This window comes from Triticum dicoccoides, chromosome 6B (assembly GCF_002162155.2).
Source record: "Triticum dicoccoides isolate Atlit2015 ecotype Zavitan chromosome 6B, WEW_v2.0, whole genome shotgun sequence".
Classification (NCBI taxonomy): Eukaryota; Viridiplantae; Streptophyta; class Magnoliopsida; order Poales; family Poaceae; genus Triticum; species Triticum dicoccoides.
In genome coordinates, this window is record NC_041391.1 from 317344477 (window position 1) to 317365344 (window position 20868).

General features: G+C 43.3%; 2 pseudogenes; both read left to right on the top strand.

Annotated features, from left to right (window-relative positions):
- The first annotated feature begins 969 nt into the window (after nt 1-969).
- LOC119321128 lies at nt 970-7319 on the top strand (annotated as a pseudogene).
- Nucleotides 7320-7440: 121 nt separating this feature from the next.
- LOC119321129 lies at nt 7441-16627 on the top strand (annotated as a pseudogene).
- Nucleotides 16628-20868: the final 4241 nt, after the last annotated feature.

Consider the following 20868-nt stretch of genomic DNA (forward strand, 5'->3'; position numbering starts at 1 on the left):
GCTGATGGTCCCTTTAAGGTGTTAGAGAAAATAAATGATAATGCATATAAACTTGAGCTGCCTGCAGATTTTGGGGTTAGTCCCACTTTTAACATTGCAGATTTGAAGCCTTATTTGGGTGAGGAAGATGAACTTCCGTCGAGGACGACTTCATTTCAAGAAGGGGAGGATGATGAGGACATCAATACAATTGTTACACCCACAGCCCCTGCTGCTATACATACTGGACCAATTACTAGAGCTCGTGCACGCCAACTAAATTACTAGGTACTTTCGTTTCTTGGTAATGATTCTAATGTTCATGAGAATATGATGCTGCCTAAATTGGATACATTTGTTTTGCTTACAAATGAAGGGCCTAGCTTGGAGAAGGATGAACATTGGAGCAAGAACAAGCATGGAGATGATGGCGTGCGCAAGGGGAACAAGAACGGAGTTACAAGTGATGATTTCAGGACTTTGAAGCCACCAATGGGTGCATGAAGCCTTGGACGAAATATACAAGATGCCACTTCATAAATTTCGTCCCGAGGCTATTTTAGGTGCTGCGTCACCTTATTATTGGGCCAGGCCCATGTAATTTCGAAATACATAAGTATAGGCTACTTTTAGAGTCCGTATGTGTGGGGAAACAAGAGATAGGGTTGATTTCGGACCCCTCCACCAAGGGCCACGAAATTCCCCCCTCTTCCTCCATATATACAGCTCTTAGGGCATCGTTTAGACTTTGGGTTTTGTTTAGATTAAAAGTTCGCCATAGCTGCAACTTCGCGTATTTCCTTTGTGTTCAACGACCAGACAAAGGCGTCACAGAACCCCACCTTGATCAATAAAGCTTTCATCTTATATTCGCAATATCCAGATTGCAATATCAGTTTCTTGCTTGTTCTTCGTTTGCTTGCAGGAAACAGACCCTCGTGGTCAGGTTGATCATGCTCCGGCGTGGTCAATAACCTCTCGGAGTTGGTTTAGCGATTGCTAAGGCGCGACGTCCTCGCACGTTCGTAGTCGGATCGTCAAAGTCGACTGCCACCAAAGCGATATCCATCATCTCATCGAAAGACGGGACACCTTTGCCTCTATCAGGTTTCCTTGGCTTAAGTAGGCAAAAGGGGAGGAACCTCTCCGCTAGCCCCAAATGATAATGATTAAGGTTGTAAAATGCGATAACGAGACTGCCTGATCCATGATCCAATGCTTTGTTTGTCTACTATCAGTATCACCTTCTTGGCCCTTCAACTAACATAGTCCAATTAAATCCCCTCCTCGTTGTTGTCATGGAGAGACCTCACGTCTAGTTGAAATAGATGCAAGTAAAACTTTCTGACAGCTATGTGAGCATGGATCTTTCCATCATAAGAATAGGGCTTTGGCAATAGGTCAAAATCACTAGTACTTTCTGATTCGAAAGATAGGGTTGGGCTGGCAGGTTCTAGTTTGTTGACTCAAGAAAGAGAAAGAAGTGCCGGAGGTAGCACTAGACCAAGTAAAGGTGCCAGATACGTCTCAGCTCAGCTTGAAAGGGAATGTGTTTCTAGGGAATCATACTTTTGATTCTCAGCTAAATCCCACCCTTGTAAAATAGCATCTACTTATGATCCGCCTAATTTGCAATCTTATGATCCGCCTCGCAATATGATAAGAAATAATCCACCCAGGACCAGAAACCAGACAATAGCTTTGTTTCATGACGAATCCAAATAAGTGTACTGTACTTCCTTTACGCTTGATTCTGGATTGACCTATGAATCGAATAAGGAAAATTTCAGTACCCGGCCCAGGAGGTAGGTCCAGTCTGTAGTGAAATCTCGAATCCCTCTTCGGCATAGGAAATTCTTTGACAACGGATCAATCCCAGTGATACACGTATAATGTTATGAACAAAGAGTTAAGTGATCTGAAACATAAACTGCTTTCTTTAGCTCCAATAAGAGTAGAAGGGACTGCTCACTAAGATGATTCACAGGAAAATGGGGTAGATTTCTTCTTGAGTTGAGTTTTTTAGTCCATCACTAGAACTTCTAAAGCAACTATACTTATATTGCCTACCCGGCTACTCACTCGCTCATGAGCTACTCTCCTTATCAAGGAAAGAGCCCACATGAAATCTTTGTTTTGTTATTCGCAGAAGATAACATTGGGAGAAGAAAGCAGAATTGCTTTTTCATGCATTGCATGTTTTTAGCGACCTGGTAAGGAGTCAAGTCAAAGTTTACAAAGGTAAGCGTGAATGCTTCAGGTTCGCTACGATAGTAGTTACTCACTGGGTCAACAAGTCAAGGTATAGTTGTTTACAAGGTTGCAGGGTTGGATCGACTAACTTGAGAAATAGAATGCGGCTGATCGCCGTGAGCGGATACGGATCTGGTTTGGATAGCCCGGCCATATGGGTTGCCAACTACAGATTATCGGGTTAATTCGATTCGTGGGTGGGGATGGAAGGCAAGCTGGTTACGAAAATGGAGATATCTATATGACCACGAAAACTGCGATAATAATTTTCCTCTGGGGGTATGCCAAGTAAGAAATACGACCTACGAACAATACAATTTAGCGGCAAAGGCAAAGCACATTCTATAGTTTTAGATACGGTACGACAATCTAAGGCTTCCCTGCTCTAAATATGCTTCCTTCCTTTCCGGTTTGTAGTGGTTACGAGCAGAAGTACAATTCAATTAGAATCAATTGCTCTGATATGAGATATGACAATAACAAGCGCTAGAGAACATCGCTAGAGCTCCCTTTTTCCTAGGTGCAATATGAGCTCCTTTATGGTGTATAAAGCAATGAAACTATCGTATCATGATGCTCGGAACGCACATCAGGCTCAATAGAAGGACAGGTTGTCTCGGAAGTGCTTCCTTATGCTAGGAGGGAGTAGAACCGGTATCTTTTATACCCCGTATTCGTACTGAAATGATCCACCCGGCCAAAGCTTTGGCAATTCCACTATTAGGAAAGCACATGATATGTAGTATATCAAGTAGTTCCCCTACAGGATTAGGCTCCGAGGTTTCGGCTTTTTCCTTGCTAGGGAAAGGGATTCGTATATACATTCAATGGTAGTATCGAATTTAACGACTTCCTTCCTACTAGTAGATTAATACCAGCAACCATACCTTCATATCCTGATAAAGGCTCCTCTAACAAAATCAAAGGGAATATCCTAGGTTTCGAATCAATGGCTTCGGCACCTCGGAATGAAACAAATTCAATATATTCAATAGAGGTATCACCACCTCCCCTTAGCTATCAATATCAAAATCCCTACTTGTCTTTGGGTTCAACAATGCACACTAACGAGGTGAAATCTACCCCCAGTGGGGAAGTTGTCCTTGTCCTTGGTTCAGTAACGGCAGTAGTGGAAATACCTGTTTCGGTTCCGAGAATCAGATCGGTTCCTTCCTCCTCTAAGGCTTTGGTTTCATCATATTGACTATGAAAGGTACGGTGTAGGTTCCCAAAATATTTCCTACGATTTCTACGAATAGATGACTACAACTAACGCAAGAGGGATTCTTGCGACTAACGCTAGAGCAAAGGGAAAGGACAATGAAGCAGCAATAAACAGATTGAAGAGCTATTAGTATAGCAAGTATTAATTCAACAATTAGTTAGTTTGGAAAGACTGCTTTGCCTGGATTGATGGCGAGCCTGGAAGCCTTGCTTCTCCACTGGGGACTAATTCCATAGAAAAGTTGTTCTATCTCAAAAATCATTTTAGGAATGAATGAGAATTTCGTTAGATTTTGTATACAAGGTAATGCATCGTACCTCCGTTAAAGGCTAATTTTCTCCAATCTCTGAATTTTTGTGAAATGAATTGGCATATAGGGAATAGGTTTCTGGCATGACCAAAATGAACTTCACAGATCTGATACAAGAAAGGATCGATTCAAACAGCAATTGTTAAGCGTCTCTGGATATTGTAGCAACCTACACGCCTATCTAACCAATGTAGTTCTGTCGTCAAGTTGCTTTGCTTGTTTGTTCTGATCTTTCCATTTCATGTAAAGCACAGGAAAGAAGAATATATTCAATAATGCCATCCTTGTTTGGGTACCGGATTCAACTTGTCGAGGCTTCTGCTCGTAACGTCACTCACTGGATCAAATGAAAGGGCTCGGTTTCTGCTCCTCGGCAAAGGCAAAGTCAATTCAATAGCAATCCGAATCCTAAAAGGCAAGACCCAAACCACCGGTCGATCAATAGTTCTTCCTTCACTTCCATCTCTTGATACCTATTTTCTTGCTTTTCTTACCACTGCTGTAGTGAACCGCATCTCTAAACACTGGGAGTCGTGAACTGCGCACAAGGTCCTTCTTAAACTAGAAATAAGTGAAATAATTGTTCTGGGTCACCTTGGCTTTTGTGTTCAGTTGTTAGTAGGGGAAGTTGCCCGGCTTGGTATCTCTCTTACCTGTAGAAAACCAATCACAAGTCCCTCCTTCTTGTAGAAGGAAGGTTCTATACTTCCGGTTATGCCAGTTATCTTAACGGTCAGTTATAGAAATCTTGCTTCTCTCTAGTAAAGAGGTCGAACCAGATTATCTACCTTTGCCTTCCCCTGTGATTCTTAAACTAACTCTAAGCTAACTCGCACCTCGAAGATCCCGTGGACCATGGCAGGAATGGGCAACCCTATGCTTAGTCATAATGTCAATAGGGCGTGAAATGACGGACGACAATAGTCTTTCTCTTTTTTCACTCGAGCCAAACTAAGTGTTTTCCCAGAACGGAATAGCGGAAATTCCATACGTTGATCACCAATGTTGCATGTCTTTCCTTAAGCTGGAGTACTTTGAGTTAGAAGGCCTACTTTATTCATCCTTTTAAGCCTACTTATTCATCTAGCTATTTCCAATTCTAATAAATAACACAATCATATCATATCTTGGAAAACCCTAAGACTACCTAAGGCTATACGCTACAGTGTTACCTATAGTCTATACTTGTGTATTCGTTGCCTTCTGGGTGGCAAGCTAGAACCAAGTATTCTAGGTATCAATTCCAATTTAAGTCGATGATCCTCATTTTCTCCAACATTAAGAAGATTATTGGTAAGGTGACCAACCATCACGCAGGATTCCAGGTAGGAGTAGCACCTCTTGCCTGATATATGCAGGTCGTGACTGGAGATTCATGTGTGCCCTATGGTGTTCAATTGCTCGTTTGTTCCCTCCCCCTCGGAACGGGTCAACCTACTTTTCCCGCTCAGGCGCTCCAAAATGCTCTGACTAGATCGCCGACACTCGTGATTTGTCCATCATTCAAAATGGCATTTCATAAGGGATCATAAGGTAGGAGGAATCAAAGATCCTCCATGCACTTTCGCCTAGAGTTAGTTTGATTTTACACTACTATCTGAGTGGTGGCTAAACTTGAAACTTTTCCTTGAAATGAAATAAAGATCTAACTTTATTCCAGTATTGGTTTCCACAAATGTAGATAATCTTATTGATTAACACCCACTTTCCATACCCTGCAATTCAGAGGCCATCACCTCTGGTCTTTTAGTAACATATCAGTAAACAAGGCTCTCCTCATGTAGCTTTTTGTTCTCGAGGAAGAAAATCTCATTGATTACTTATAATGTCGGATGATGAAAGTTACAGCATCGGTTCTTTCGTGATTCACGTATATTGGAAATCTCTTTCTTTAGGAAATGGCTAGTTTCGGATTTTCTAAAACCATCACCCAACTCTTTCTTATTCAGACACGCCAACTGATATGTTGGATTAACAAGCTAGGGAATAATTGGGGCTTATGTGGACCCCTTCCCTTTTATTTAAGAAAGAGGTCTTCCTAGCTAACTTAAAACTAGATCTTCTTCCGAGTTTTGTTCTCTATGGGTTGTCAATTGCTGTACTACCTGTTTCACTCTCTTCTAAGGGATCTCCTCCTATGGAGGTATGTAAAGTGGGTTCTATCGCATTTTCTATCTTAGGGCGAGCAATATAAGCAATTCTGGTATCAACATATACATTGTTTGGGAAAGAAAGTGAAAATAATAGATCCAATTCTTGGTTTTGGGGATGGATTTCTCACAACCCCGAGGTTCTTGCTAATCTCTTGGATGAGTCGATGTCAATAGCAATTCTGATGAAATATCTTAAACACCTTTAGTGCCTTTTGCCTTTGAGCTCAATCGATCAGAAGAAAGGGAATATAACCTGCCCCTCATTGTCCTTAAATCATGGTGCAATGAATATCGTAGATAGAGTGATTTCGATCTCATATAGCTAGCTTTCCTTTCAAAGTGAAATGATTTTCCTTTTACGTTGACATATTTGAATTGGATATTCTTTCACCACTACCATCATAACACACAGAAAACACTGACGTTTCCGTTCGCTTTCAACCACTTCCACTTTACCTGAGCGCTATGATGCAGCCGGTCAAGTATTGAGTTTCTGCTAGTATATCACGGACTTATAAGAACTGAAAAGAAAAAAATGAAAAAAAGGAATTCTCATAGTTCATTGAATTATGGGAGGGCCATTCATGGGGGGTTTGTGGAAGAGTTGGTTTCTATTCCCTTTGTATGCGATGTGGCGGAAAAGACTGATTCAACGAAACATGCCATGCCAGCATTAAGATTTAAAACGTATCATGTACTTCCAGGAAATGTCCGGAACAGAGAAATTTCTCTAATCCAACAACGTATTCTCCGAAGATTGAGCAACAAGAGGAGATCCATTAACAGAAATCTTTCTTGGAGAGAAAATCTAAACAGTAACATCAAATCACAAACTATACGAAAGTTGTCTCTTTATTATGGGGATTTAACCATAAGGAAGATGCACAGAGGAAGAGAACGAACTTCATATATCACTTTTTTATTCAATCAAGAAACAAGATCACACGTGATTCCTGTTCGTCTCCATTTTAGTGACACTCTTCCTCAAGCAAGGCAGCCGATAAGTCATCGAAGGGTTTGTTTGAGTAATGGACTGGTAACCGTTACTCATTTGAAAGTTTTCCACGGTGATCTAATATCTTTTAAAGAAAATGACGTGATAACCCGCGGTTTTGAAATAAGGAGATCTTTCTATATCGACATATCAGTTGGAAAAATCATAGACAAATTCCTATCGGCCATATTAGTTGGAAAAAGAAGAGGCAAATTCCTACTTGCTAGAACCTGGAGAAGAACAAAAAAAGAATGGTTCCGCTTACTCACAACTCAGAGGGGATGCCGCTTACTACTCAAATCCAAGGAATTGCAAAATTTGCATTCTTATATGCAAGAAGATGACTTTAAAAGAACAAAGAATTTTGGATCCTCAAGACATTCGGAGTTTGTTGGATTGACTTGAGAAGGAGAATGCGCCCTCCCAATTCGCGAGTCATCCAGGAACTACCTACTCTAGACATCCAGGAAGGTAAGGTGGGTCGACTACTCATGGACCTAACATAGCAGAAGCTCATTTTAGAGAAATGAGGATGGTAGTTCTAAATAAAGAAATTGTCCTTTGATAGTATTGATTGGTTCCAGATTTCTTCCACAGTAGTCTGTATCTTCCATTTCAAATGCTAGTGAACATCACTTCTTCTAATATGCAATTCCCGAATGGGAACAAACTTTAAACCCTTCTTTTCCTAGCATTTCGGCCCAGGCGGCTTCCCTCTATATTAATAAGTTCATTCGAGCAATCACTGATGTAGGTCAGGGCTTCACTCGGTGGGCAACTATCTCAATCAAAGGTACCTCGAGAATACTTTTCTCGAATCCTGGTAATTCAGTCAGTCAAGGAAGATGTCAGACATAAGACTAGTTTTGGTACTGAAGAAAACTCATATATTATCAAGAGTACATCACAAGGCCATCATATAAATTTTTTATCGATTTTGATCAAGACACTGATTTGTTTACGAAACACTCTTCATTTTATAGGATCTCCCAGTCGTCAAAAAGGTCGTTCCTTCTTTTTAAAGACCAATGATTTATTTATTTATGAGATAATGGAAGAAATGGTGAACTATTTAAGAAGCTATTTAAGAAATGTGAATTCTCATTGTTCGATGATTCTCAATGGAAGATCGGGGCATTTTTGACGAATTCTTTTGCAAATAAAAAAATTCCGTTCAAGAAAGAAGAAGACCAATTTTTGGTTGAACCAACAACCTAATTGTGTGGTTATTCTGACTGCAGATGGAAAGTCTTCAGTCATACTAGAAGCTGGTCGATCACAAATACCTATTCCATCCTTAGTTGATTCTACGATCCCATGGGAATCCTATAAAAGAATCACTTATCCCATCCCAGCGAATGATCATATACAATTCGTATATCTATTTTGTCATTCGATCATGAAAACAATGATACTTGATGATGAGGACATCAATACAATTGTTACACCCACAGCCCCTGCTGCTATACATACTGGACCAATTACTAGAGCTAGTGCACGCCAACTAAATTACCAGGTACTTTCGTTTCTTGGTAATGATTCTAATGTTCATGAGAATATGATGCTGCCTAAATTGGATACATTTGTTTTGCTTACAAATGAAGGGACTAGCTTGGAGAAGGATGAACATTGGAGCAAGAACAAGCATGGAGATGATGGCATGCGCAAGGGGAACAAGAACGGAGTTACAAGTGATGATTTCAGGACTTTGAAGCCACCATAATGGGTGCATGAAGCCTTGGACGAAATATACAAGATGCCACTTCATAAATTTCGTCCTGAGGCTATTTTAGGTGCTGCGTCACCTTATTATTGGGCCAGGCCCATGTAATTTCGAAATACATAAGTATAGGCTATTTTTAGAGTACGTATGTGTGGGGAAACAAGAGATAGGGTTGATTTCGGACCCCTCCACCAAGGGCCACGAAATTCCCCCCGTCTTCCTCCATATATACAGCCCTTAGGGCATCATTTAGACTTCGTGATTTGTTTAGTTAAAAGTTAGCCATTGCAACTTCGTGTACTTCGTTTGTGTCCAACGACCAGACCAAGACCGCTTCCGGATCCCCACCATTGTCAATACTTCATATATATTTGCAATATTCAGATTGCTTTATCATATTCTTGCTCGTTCTTCGATTGCTTGCAGGAATAGACCTTCGTGGTCAGGCTAACCGTGCTTCCAGCATCGTCAGTAACCTCAAGAGATTGGTTTAGCGATTGCTAAGGCACAACGTCGTGCACGTTTGTAGTCGGATCATCAAAGTCGTCTCCACCAAATCGATAGTTATCATCTCATCGAAAGATCGGGACCCTCGCCTCTATCAAGTGGTATCAGATTTCCAGGTTGCTCGGTGAGATTTTACAGCTTTTCGTAGTTTAGATCGAGTCTGTTCTTCATACCTACAATCGACGAAAAAGCCAAAAAAAAATTAGGGTTAGTTCATCATATCCGAACCAATCTGAGCCTTTGCATAATCTTTTTAGGGTTTTTCTTTGTTGAATTTGCGGTTGCATCGTCGTGTCTAGTTGCTGGTCTTAGCGTTAGTCTTTTAGAGTTTCGAGTTCTGGTCATAAGTTGTCACGCCGCCACCGCACCATCATCATCGCCCCTGTCACCTATCACCACCGCTCCGAATTCGTATCCATATACCACCACCAATCCGCATCCATATACCACCACCGATCCATATCCATATATTACCACCGCTGCCATATACCACCACCGCTGCCATATACCACCACCATATATCCACCACCAATCCGACTTCCTTGCATATTAGGTGTGTTTTTGAGATCCATCTAGATTCCGATTCGTGTTTCCTTGCCGGAGTAGGTTTCGGGAAAAAAAATTCTGGCTATCCTATTTTTAGGTGTTTCTGAGTGTTTTGAGACAGGTGCCATTATAGGAAGTTTTTTTTTGACCCGTTTCCAGTTTTTGGGTCCGGGCAGTCGAAAAAACGAAAAAAAAAATTTGGTCAAAAAAATTTCGTGCCCATCCTGTCAGTTTGACCTAGGAAGAGTTTTGAGACACTCGCCATTATAGTGATTTTTCGCAAAAAAAAAGCTGCGCAAAAAAAAAGAGCGCAAAAAAAAAGCGCGAAAAAAAAAATTCCAGAGTGTGCTTTTTCCTTGTTTACGTGCAGCGCCGTGATTTTGTTAGTGTTCTAGGCTCGTGTCTCTAGCACGGTCTAGCCTAGGACCAGCACAGTACCGTCGTTGAGCGTTTATTCAACTTTGCATCTCTAAATTGATTATTGCTGACCCTTTCTGCTACCATATTATAAGCCTTCCCAGCTCCACATACATCTACGTCGTGCGTTTGACTCTCCCTGGTAATCGGTCTATCCAAGCTTTGAGAGTTTTGACTACAACGGTTGCCGATCACCGCCTGCTGCTGGGTAAGAACTGGTAAGAATTTGAGTTTTGCTTGACGGGTTTGTGATACACCACCACCACTTCTTAGTAGTTTGTAGGATCATATTCTTGTGTGTTTCTATTTGCTGCTAACCATGGTAGGATCACAAGCCGATGAGACTGATTGGGAGAACCTGACGAACAAACAGCTACATGATAAATTTCAGCAAATGATGAGTGGACAGGTGCAAGATGTGCTAAACAGATTTGACGAGGCCATGGAGAAGATAGATGGCATGGAGAAGACGTTCGAAACAAAGCTTGATAGCAAGTTGAATGAATTGCTCGCGCGTTTACCACCACCACCGCCGGCTGCACCTATCGCACCTCTGCAACACCAACAACAACGCATCCTTCCGAATCAGTATGGACGAGCAAAGCGTGTTCCTATTGAGGATGGCCAAACTTCTAGTGCTGCTGTTCCTGTTATTGATGCTTCTTTGGCTCCTGCTACTGCTGCTGGTGGTACCCAGGAGGATGATGAGTATGCGGGCGATTATGAGGATGAGGTTGATCAAAATCAGAACTACGTGCACCCACCAGCACCACCACCAGCAGGTCGACCTCAGGTATATATTCGTAATGGTAGGCCTGCACCACCACCTCAGGTACGAGATGATGTGCATATTCCTAAACTGAATTTAAATATTCCACCATTTGATGGTAGATATGTTCCTGATATATATCTTACTTGGGAGTTAGAAATTGAACAATGTTTTACATGTTTACAATATCCCGAGGAGAGACGGGTTGCTGCTGCTGTTTGTGCTTTCACTAGTTTTGCATGTGTATGGTGGTCTGAACATTGTAGATTATATCCTATTCCAACTACTTGGGCTGCTTTGAAAACTGCTATGCGTACGCATTGGGTTCCACCATATTATCAACGTGAATTGCTTCAAAAATTGCAGCGCTTAAGACAAGGGAAAAATTCTGTAGAAGAATATTATCAGGAATTACAAACTGGCATGATTAGATGTGGTATTGTTGAGGAGAATGAAGCTATGCTTGCACGTTTTCTGGGTGGATTAAATACAGAGATTCAGACCATTCTAGACTATAAGGAGTATACTAATATCACTCGTTTATTCCATCTTGCTTGTAAAGCTGAACGTGAAGTGCAGGATCGACAAGCATTGGCGCGATCTAACTTTTCTGCAGGCCGACCTTCATCATGGACACCGCGTGCATCTTCTACTTCAACTGCACCAGCACCTCAATCAGGTGCCTCCTCCAGTCGTGATACAAGAAAATAGGCACAACCACCATTATCTGCCAAGAGCGCACCTGCTGGGCCTGCACAGAGTTCTTCTTCTTCCATGGCATCAACAGGGCACACAAGTGATATTATTTGTCGTCGTAGTAAGGGAGGAGGTCATTATGCGAGAGAATGCAAATCTCCGCGTGTGATGATTGCTACCGCAGATGGTGGATATGAGTCCGCTAGTGACTATGATGAGGAGACTTTGGCTCTTATTACACGTGAAGAGCATGGTGGAGATGATTCTGATCATGAGACGCAATACATGGCTCCTGAAGACGCTGACAGGTATGAATGTTTAGTTGCTCAACGTGTTTTGAGTGTGCAGGTCACACAAGCTGAGCAAAATCAGAGGCACAATTTGTTCCATACCAAGGGAGTTGTGAAGGAACGTTCTGTGCGCGTCATAATAGACGGAGGGAGCCGCAACAACTTGGCTAGCATGGACATGGTGGAGAAGCTTTCTCTCACCACAAGACCACATCCACATCCTTACTACATCCAATGGTTCAATAACAGCGGCAAGGTTAAGGTAACACGTACTGTTCGTGTGCATTTTAGTATCTCTACATTGCTGATTATGTTGATTGTGATGTGGTACCTATGCAAGCATGTTCCTTATTACTTGGTAGACCATGGCAATTTGATAAAAACTCTGTACACCATGGTAGAAACAATCACTATACTCTTGTTCATAAGGATAAAAATATTACTTTGCTTCCTATGACTCCTGATTCCATTTTGAAAGATGATATTAATAGAGCTAATAAAGCAAAACAGGAGAAGAATAAGAGTGAAAATCAGATTGTGGCAAAAGAATTTGAGCAACAAATGAAGCCTAATAATAAACCATCTAGTGTTGCTTCTGAAATTAAATTGAAAAGTGCATGTTTATTTGCCACCAAATCTGATATTGATGAGCTAGATTTCAGCAAATCTGTTTGCTATGCTTTTGTGTGCAAAGAGGCATTATTTTCATTCGAGGACGTGCCTTCCTCTTTGCCTCCTGCTGTCACTAACATTTTGCAGGAGTTCGTTGACGTCTTTCCACAAGACGTGCCACCGGGATTACCACCTATTCGAGGGATTGAGCATCAGATTGACTTAATTCCCGGTGCTTCACTGCCAAACCGTGCACCATACCGTACCAATCCAGAGGAGACGAAAGAGATTATGCGTCAAGTACAAGAGCTTCTCGACAAAGGTTATATACGCGAATCCCTTAGTCCTTGTGCTGTTCCTAGTATTCTAGTGCCGAAAAAGGATGGTACATCACGTATGTGTGTTGATTGTAGAGGCATTAATAATATTACTATTCGTTATCGTCATCCTATTCCTAGGCTCGATGATATGCTTGATGAATTGAGTGGCTCTACAATATTCTCCAAAGTTGATTTGCATAGTGGATACCATCAAATTCGTATGAAATTGGGAGATGAATGGAAAACAACATTTAAAACTAAGTTTGGATTATATGAGTGGTTAGTCATGCCTTTTGGGTTAACTAATGCACCTAGTACTTTCATGAGATTAATGAACGAAGTTTTACGTGCTTTGATTGGACGATTTTTGGTAGTTTACCTTGATGACATATTGATTTATAGCAGATCTTTGGAAGAACATTTGGAACATTTACGTGCTGTTTTTATTGCTCTACATGATGCACGTTTGTTTGGTAACCTTGGGAAGTGCACCTTTTGCACCGACCGAGTATCTTTTCTTGGCTATGTTGTTACTCCACAGGGAATTGAAGTTGATAAAGCCAAGATTGAAGCTATTGAGAGTTGGCCGCAGCCCAAAACGGTCACACAAGTGAGGAGTTTTCTTGGCCTCGCTGGATTCTATAGGCGTTTTGTGAGAGATTTCAGCACCATTGCTGCACCTCTCAATGAGCTTACAAAGAAAGATGTGCCTTTTCTTTGGGGTACCGCACAGGAAGAAGCCTTCTCGGTATTGAAAGATAAGTTGACACATGCTCCTTTACTCCAACTTCCTGATTTTAATAAGACTTTTGAGCTTGAATGTGATGCTAGTGGAATTGGATTAGGCGGTGTGTTATACAAGATGGCAAACCTATTGCATACTTTTCTGAAAAATTGAGTGGGCCTAGTCTGAATTATTCTACTTATGATAAAGAATTATATGCTCTAGTTCGGACTTTAGAAACATGGCAACATTATTTATGGCCCAAAGAATTTGTTATACATTCTGATCATGAATCTTTGAAACATATTAAAAGTCAAGCTAAACTGAATCGTAGACATGCTAAATGGGTTGAATTCATTGAGACTTTTCCTTATGTCATTAAACACAAGAAGGGAAAAGAAAATGTTATTGCTGATGCATTGTCTCGCCGCTATACTATGCTTTCACAACTTGACTTCAAAATATTTGGTTTGGAGACCATCAAAGATCAATATGTGCATGATGCTGATTTTAAAGATGTAATGCAGAATTGTAAAGAAGGAAGAATGTGGAACAAGTTCGTCGTTAACGATGGATTTGTGTTTCGTGCTAACAAGCTATGCATTCCAGCTAGCTCCGTTCGTCTTTTGTTGTTGCAGGAGGCGCATGGAGGAGGATTAATGGGACACTTTGGCGTGAAGAAGACGGAGGACGTACTTGCTACACATTTCTTTTGGCCAAAGATGAGACGGGATGTTGAGCGTTTTATTGCTCGCTGCACTACATGTCAAAAAGCTAAGTCACGACTCAATCCTCATGGTTATATATGCCTTTGCCTGTACCTAGTGTTGCTTGGGAGGATATATCTATGGACTTTGTTTTAGGCTTACCTCGAACAAAGAAGGGGAGGGATAGCATATTTGTTGTCGTGGATAGATTCTCGAAAATGGCACACTTTATACCATGTCATAAAAGCGATGATGCTGTTAATGTTGCTGATTTGTTCTTTCGTGAAATTATTCGCTTGCATGGTGTGCCAAATACTATTGTTTCAGATCATGATACTAAATTTCTTAGCCACTTTTGGAGATGTTTATGGGCTAAGTTGGGGACTAAACTGCTTTTTAGTACTACTTGTCACCCCCAAACTGATGGACAAACTGAAGTAGTCAATAGAACGTTGTCTACTATGCTTAGGACTGTTTTGAAGAATAATAAGAAAATGTGGGAGGAATGCTTGCCTCATATGGAATTTGCTTATAATCGTTCATTGCATTCTACTACTAAGATGTGCCCTTTTGAAGTTGTGTATGGTTTCCTACCTCGTGCACCTATTGATTTGTTGCCTCTTCCATGTTCGGAGAAGGTTAATTTTGATGCTAAACAACATGCTGAATTGATTTTAAAAATGCATGAGTTAACTAAGGAAAACATTGAGCGTATGAATGCTAAATATAAATTGGCTGGAGATAAGGGTAGAAAACATGTTGTGTTTGCACCTGGAGATCTTGTTTGGTTACATTTGCGTAAGGATAGATTTCCTGATTTGCGCAAATCAAAGTTAATGCCATGTGCTGATGGTCCCTTTAAGGTGTTAGAGAAAATAAATGATAATGCATATAAACTTGAGCTGCCTGCAGATTTTGGGGTTAGTCCCACTTTTAACATTGCAGATTTGAAGACTTATTTGGGTGAGGAAGATGAACTTCCGTCGAGGACGACTTCATTTCAAGAAGGGGAGGATGATGAGGACATCAATACAATTGTTACACCCACAGCCCCTGCTGCTGTACATACTGGACCAATTACTAGAGCTCGTGCACGCCAACTAAATTACCAGGTACTTTCGTTTCTTGGTAATGATTCTAATGTTCATGAGAATATGATGCTGCCTAAATTGGATACATTTGTTTTGCTTACAAATGAAGGGCCTAGCTTGGAGAAGGATGAACATTGGAGCAAGAACAAGCATGGAGATGATGGCATGCGCAAGGGGAACACGAACGGAGTTACAAGTGATGATTTCAGGACTTTGAAGCCACCATAATGGGTGCATGAAGCCTTGGACGAAATATACAAGATGCCACTTCATAAATTTCGTCCCGAGGCTATTTTAGGTGCTGCGTCACCTTATTATTGGGCCAGGCCCATGTAATTTCGAAATACATAAGTATAGGCTATTTTTAGAGTATGTATGTGTGGGGAAACAAGAGATAGGGTTGATTTCGGACCCCTCCACCAAGGGCCACGAAATCCCCCCCCCCCCTCTTCCTCCATATATACAGCCCTTAGGGCATCGTTTAGACTTCGGGATTTGTTTAGTTAAAAGTTAGCCATTGCAACTTCGTGTACTTCGTTTGTGTCCAACGACCAGACCAAGACCGCTTCCGGATCCCCACCATTATCAATACTTCATATATATTTGCAATATTCAGATTGCTTTATCATATTCTTGCTCATTCTTCGATTGCTTGCAGGAATAGACCTTCGTGGTCAGGTTGACCGTGCCTCCAGCATCGTCAGTAACCTCAGGAGATTGGTTTAGCGATTGCTAAGGCACAACGTCGTGCACGTTTGTAGTCGGATCGTCAAAGTCGTCTCCACCAAATCGATAGTTATCATCTCATCGAAAGATCGGGACCCTCGCCTCTATCACTTGAACAGAATGCAATTAGTAGAGAAGCGCAATCTCTCAGAGTCACTTTCAGTATGGGGAAGTCCGCAGGAGGGATGAGATATGCCTGCTACTCCACCTCTTCTTCTTCCCCAATAGACAAAGAAGAAAATAGGGCCATGGCGCTATTGGAGATGCGCAAGAAATATCCATCGGGAGATGGTGCTTACGTTGACGCTAACGCTCGCAAGATGGTTTTGCAGGCAATTTCAAAAAATACATTTTTCCATTGAGTTTATAACTCGGTTTGGGCCGATTGACTCTGAGAGCGATCGAGGGGTCCCTGGCTCACACCTTGCTTTTGCGCATAGGATCGGAGAGATCCTAGAATTTAATGGAAAGAGCAGCGGCTCTTTGAAAGACCTCATGGATCTTAAATTGGATTTGGAAGACGCATCTGAAAGACAGGAGATTCTACTTCCATATTTTTCCTCAAAAAAAGAGGCAAAGTCCTAGCGTGATACAAAAAGAAATAATGGGAAAGGGCGGGGAATGATAGGTTCATAGATGTGGAGTAATTAGTTCTTCATTTGAAGAGTTAGTTGGCTAGCCTACCGGCCCGTAGATGTAGAGAGGTTGCCCCCACCATCCTCTTGAATTGAGAAATCAAAGTCGCGATCAGATAGGTATCTATCTGTACCATGCATCTGGAAAGCGCCGGTTCGATTCCGGCTCGTGACATGAAGAATAAGTCCCAAACAGGGATCAGATGAGTTTGCACAACTTTACTTTGTTGACAGAAAATCAAATTGTTCTTCCAATTTAATGAAGACTATGCTTACTTTGCTTTCTCTTGCCGGTCTGTGTTCTATCATGGACATGTATTCCATTCCTCGAATCGAGACTTTCTTTTGGTATAATTTTGATACGAGTTTTCTATCAAAACTCTATGCCATCATCTCTATCCCCGGGGATAGAATCCAGCTCCCGACGTACCTGATAACTACGCTCATATACGTCAATTCATGGACGATGCTCAGGGGGACGAACCCATATAGGAAACCCCTCTTGGGGAAGGGACAACTGGTTAGTTTGTGTTAACATATCAAGGGATGCCAATCATTGCCAGGTATGGTGGGAAAAAAGCAACCTATTGTATTTTCCTTACTCCAGTGGGCTTTAACTAGACCTGTTTACTTAGCTTGATCTTTGTGCTCTCGGTATAGGTAGGATGTATCACTAGATTATCCATGGTACGCTTCCATTGTTGCACCTTAGCCCGGTCTAGTAGAAGGCGATCCATGCTATTCAGGAGTTGATAAGCTCCATTCCATCGATAGGGATCTGTTGGATTTCGGGTCCCGCAAACCCTTGAGAGGTTCGGACTCTGGGGTGCGTGCGGAGATCTCAACCTGCCCCGCCTACCAACTCGTGAAATCTCATAGCCTAGCGCGTCGAGCTCGAAGGGAAAGAAAGACACGACAGTTTAGCCAGGTTCAGGCCACCCTGTGGTGTAAAACCCTACTCCTGCTTTGTGGTGGATTTGCCTCAAGGAGCTGAGGAAGAACTAGTACAGTGGGAGAACAACTTCAGGAGGTCTGTTCTTGAGGTCGGGTGAGCTGGTGAGGGTGGAATGGATTCTATCCTAACCCTCTCTCTTCTGTGGATTCGACCCTCCTTCCATGGTGGTGGCTAGGTCCTATTTATAGTGGCCTTGGTCCTCTTCCCAAATGTTGGCGGGAAGGGATCCCACAACGGCCAAATTGGAAGGGAGACAACAAGTACATCATATACTGACTAAAGTGGTCTTCGCCTGCAAAAAGCCTCTGGTCGTGACGCTGCGGTTGGCTCGGTGATGACCTCCGTCCTGCCGTCCTGGCGGTCTTGATCTTGTTGCACCAATATGGAAACCTTTGGTTGATTCCTCGGGACTCCGCGTCTGCTGCTTGCCTCCTTTGCACCGAAGAGGAAACTGGTACTCTGCACCCGCTAGCGCCCGCCTGGCCTTGGTTGTCATGGCTCACGTCAGCTGAGCCTTGCGAGGTGTGCCTTGCATAGAAATCTCCGCTCCTCGGGAGCCAGCCTAGTGAGGCCGACCCCCTGGGAGGTCTTGATGTTGTTCGCCTCGCGAGGCTTGGCCCATCGCAAGGGTCTTGGGTTGCTGATGCTGAAGCTGGGCTATATCAGGTCGTCGATGAAGCCATGCAGTGGGCCGCAGGCAGGCAAGTCTGGGTACCCCCGTATCCAGAACTCCGACAGTAGCCCTTGGGCCCATGGCGCACTCGGACTTGGCTTCTAGGCGAAGCCAAAGGGCAAGTGTGGAGCGTCGTGGGCCCTAACCACCTGCGGCCTTGGACGACGCATGGCGATTGATGGGACATGGGCGTCTCCACTTCCCCTTGCTGCCTCGACAACCGTTCGACTTGACGAGTCGATGCTGCATGAAGAAAATCATCATTACGCGAATCGTGGAGGCTGGCGGTTGGCCTCCCTCTGGCTATAAATAAGGGGAGGGGCGGATCCCCCCTCTCTCATCACTTCCTTCGTCTTCTCACTGCTCGTCCTCTCTTCTCCTCCACCTTGCCGTTGTGTCCATGGCACCGACGAGGAGATTCTCAGCCGCCGAGAAGGGGAAGGCTCCTAAGGAGGGACCAGCTTCGCCACCACCCAAGAGGGGCCACAGCCGTCTCCGCAAGTACGCCGCGACCCCCGTGGCGGTCTCCAGGGGGTGCGGGCGCGCTTGTCCAGGGGCCGACATCTCCCTTGGCATTCGTGGTGGGGCTTCTTCTCGCGGCTGGGGCCACCGGCCACGGGGCAGCCCTCGCGATGAGGGGAGGCATGCTACGGTCGCTCGCCCTCCTAACATGCGCTTCTTCTTGATTGATGTGCTCCCGAAGTTCGTGGTGTGGTCGGAGAGGCCCGCCGGCACCTCGTTCCGGCTCCCATGTGAAAGCACAAGTGCTCCCGAGGTGATTTTCTTAATTAATGACAACATATCTCTTGTTGGACTAATACTTGTACCTAGTGCATTTCAGATAGGTTCAACATTGGAGTGGCATGGACATGCACAAGAGGATGGGGAACCCCTTCAAGATGCTAAGGACAAATATTGGCAAAAGCTCAAGACTCTACATTTTCATTTTAGTGATCCAAGATCACATTGAGTCCATAGGAAAGCCAACACTATTAAAAGGGGATGAGGTGTTGCTTAATGGTTTGCTTGCTCAATGTGCTTAGTGATATGCTCCAAAACCCTCAGTCACTTTCTCACATCCACATATGTCCTAAACCTAAATGTCAAACTTGGCCCTACCGACTTTGTCTATCCGGTGCCACCGAGTTTCACCATATTCAGCCACTGCAAAACCCTAGTTACTTCGGTCCCACCAATGGCACCTCGGTCTCACCGAGATGGGCTTGCAATCTCTGTGTGATCTGGTGCAACATTTTTAGTCTAACCGAGTTGGTGCAGCCGGTCCCACCGAGTGTGCTTGACCAATCCTCTGTTTACTTATTACCAAAATCGGTCTCACCGAGTTTGTGTAATCGGCCAAACCGAGTTGAAGTTCTACCCTAACCCCTGCACATCGATCCCACCGAGATGACTATATCGGTCCCACCAAAAATCCTAACGTTCACATTTTTACCTGGATCGGTCTGACCGGGTTTGTTGATTCAGGCCCATTGAGTTTAGGAATCTGTGTGTAACGGCTAGATTTTGTGTGGAGGCTACTACAGGAATTAGCTACTTTGCCATCAGCCACGGCGGACGACAAAGGCATGGATGGTGGACGACAAAAGTGGACGGCAATGTAAGGGACGACAAAGAGCTACATTGTCGTCCGCTTCGGGCGGCTGACGGCAAAGGGTCCTTTGCCCTCAGCTGCCGACGGCAAAGAATGCTGACGGCAATAATTGCGCTGTTACTCCGTTAGGTGGTTAACGACAAGCCTTTGCCGTCCGCCGCTGTAGGCAAAGTTTTTTTCCTCTTTGCCATCCGCCGCTGTAGGCAAAGTTTTTTTCCTCTTTGCCGTCAGCCACTGTTGGCAAACTGACCAAATAGGTCAGCCTCCCAGGAAGCCCAGTTGCCTGCCACGTGGCCTCTTTGCCGTCTGATGCTGATGGCAAAGAGCCCTTTGCCGTCGGTGACGGACGGCAAAGAGCCTGCATAATGGCTTTTTTCCCTGTTTTTTTTAAATCCAACAATTTTCACAGCAAATATATATGGCATATATAGATATATTTCGCAGGGCTAGTTAACAGCACATAAGTTTCATCGTACATACATATATAGTTCCATCCACTGATAGAGGCAAAGGTGTCCCGTCTTTCGATGAGATGATGAATATCGCTTTGGTGGCAGTCGACTTTGACGATCCGACTACGAACGTGCGAGGACGTCGCGCCTTAGCAATCGCTAAACCAACTCCGAGAGGTTATTGACCACGCCGGAGCACGATCAACCTGACCACGAGGGTCTGTTTCCTGCGAGCAAATGAAGAACAAGCAAGAAACTGAGATTGAAATCTGGATATTGCGAATATAAGATGAAAGCTTTATTGATCAAGGTGGGGTTCTGTGACGCCTTTGTCTGGTCGTTGAACACAAACGAAGTACGCGAAGTTGCAGCTATGGCGAACTTTTAATCTAAACAAAACCCAAAGTCTAAACGATGCCCTAAGGGCTGTATATATGGAGGAAGAGGGGGGAATTTCGTGACCCTTGGTGGAGGGGTCCGAAATCAACCCTATCTCTTG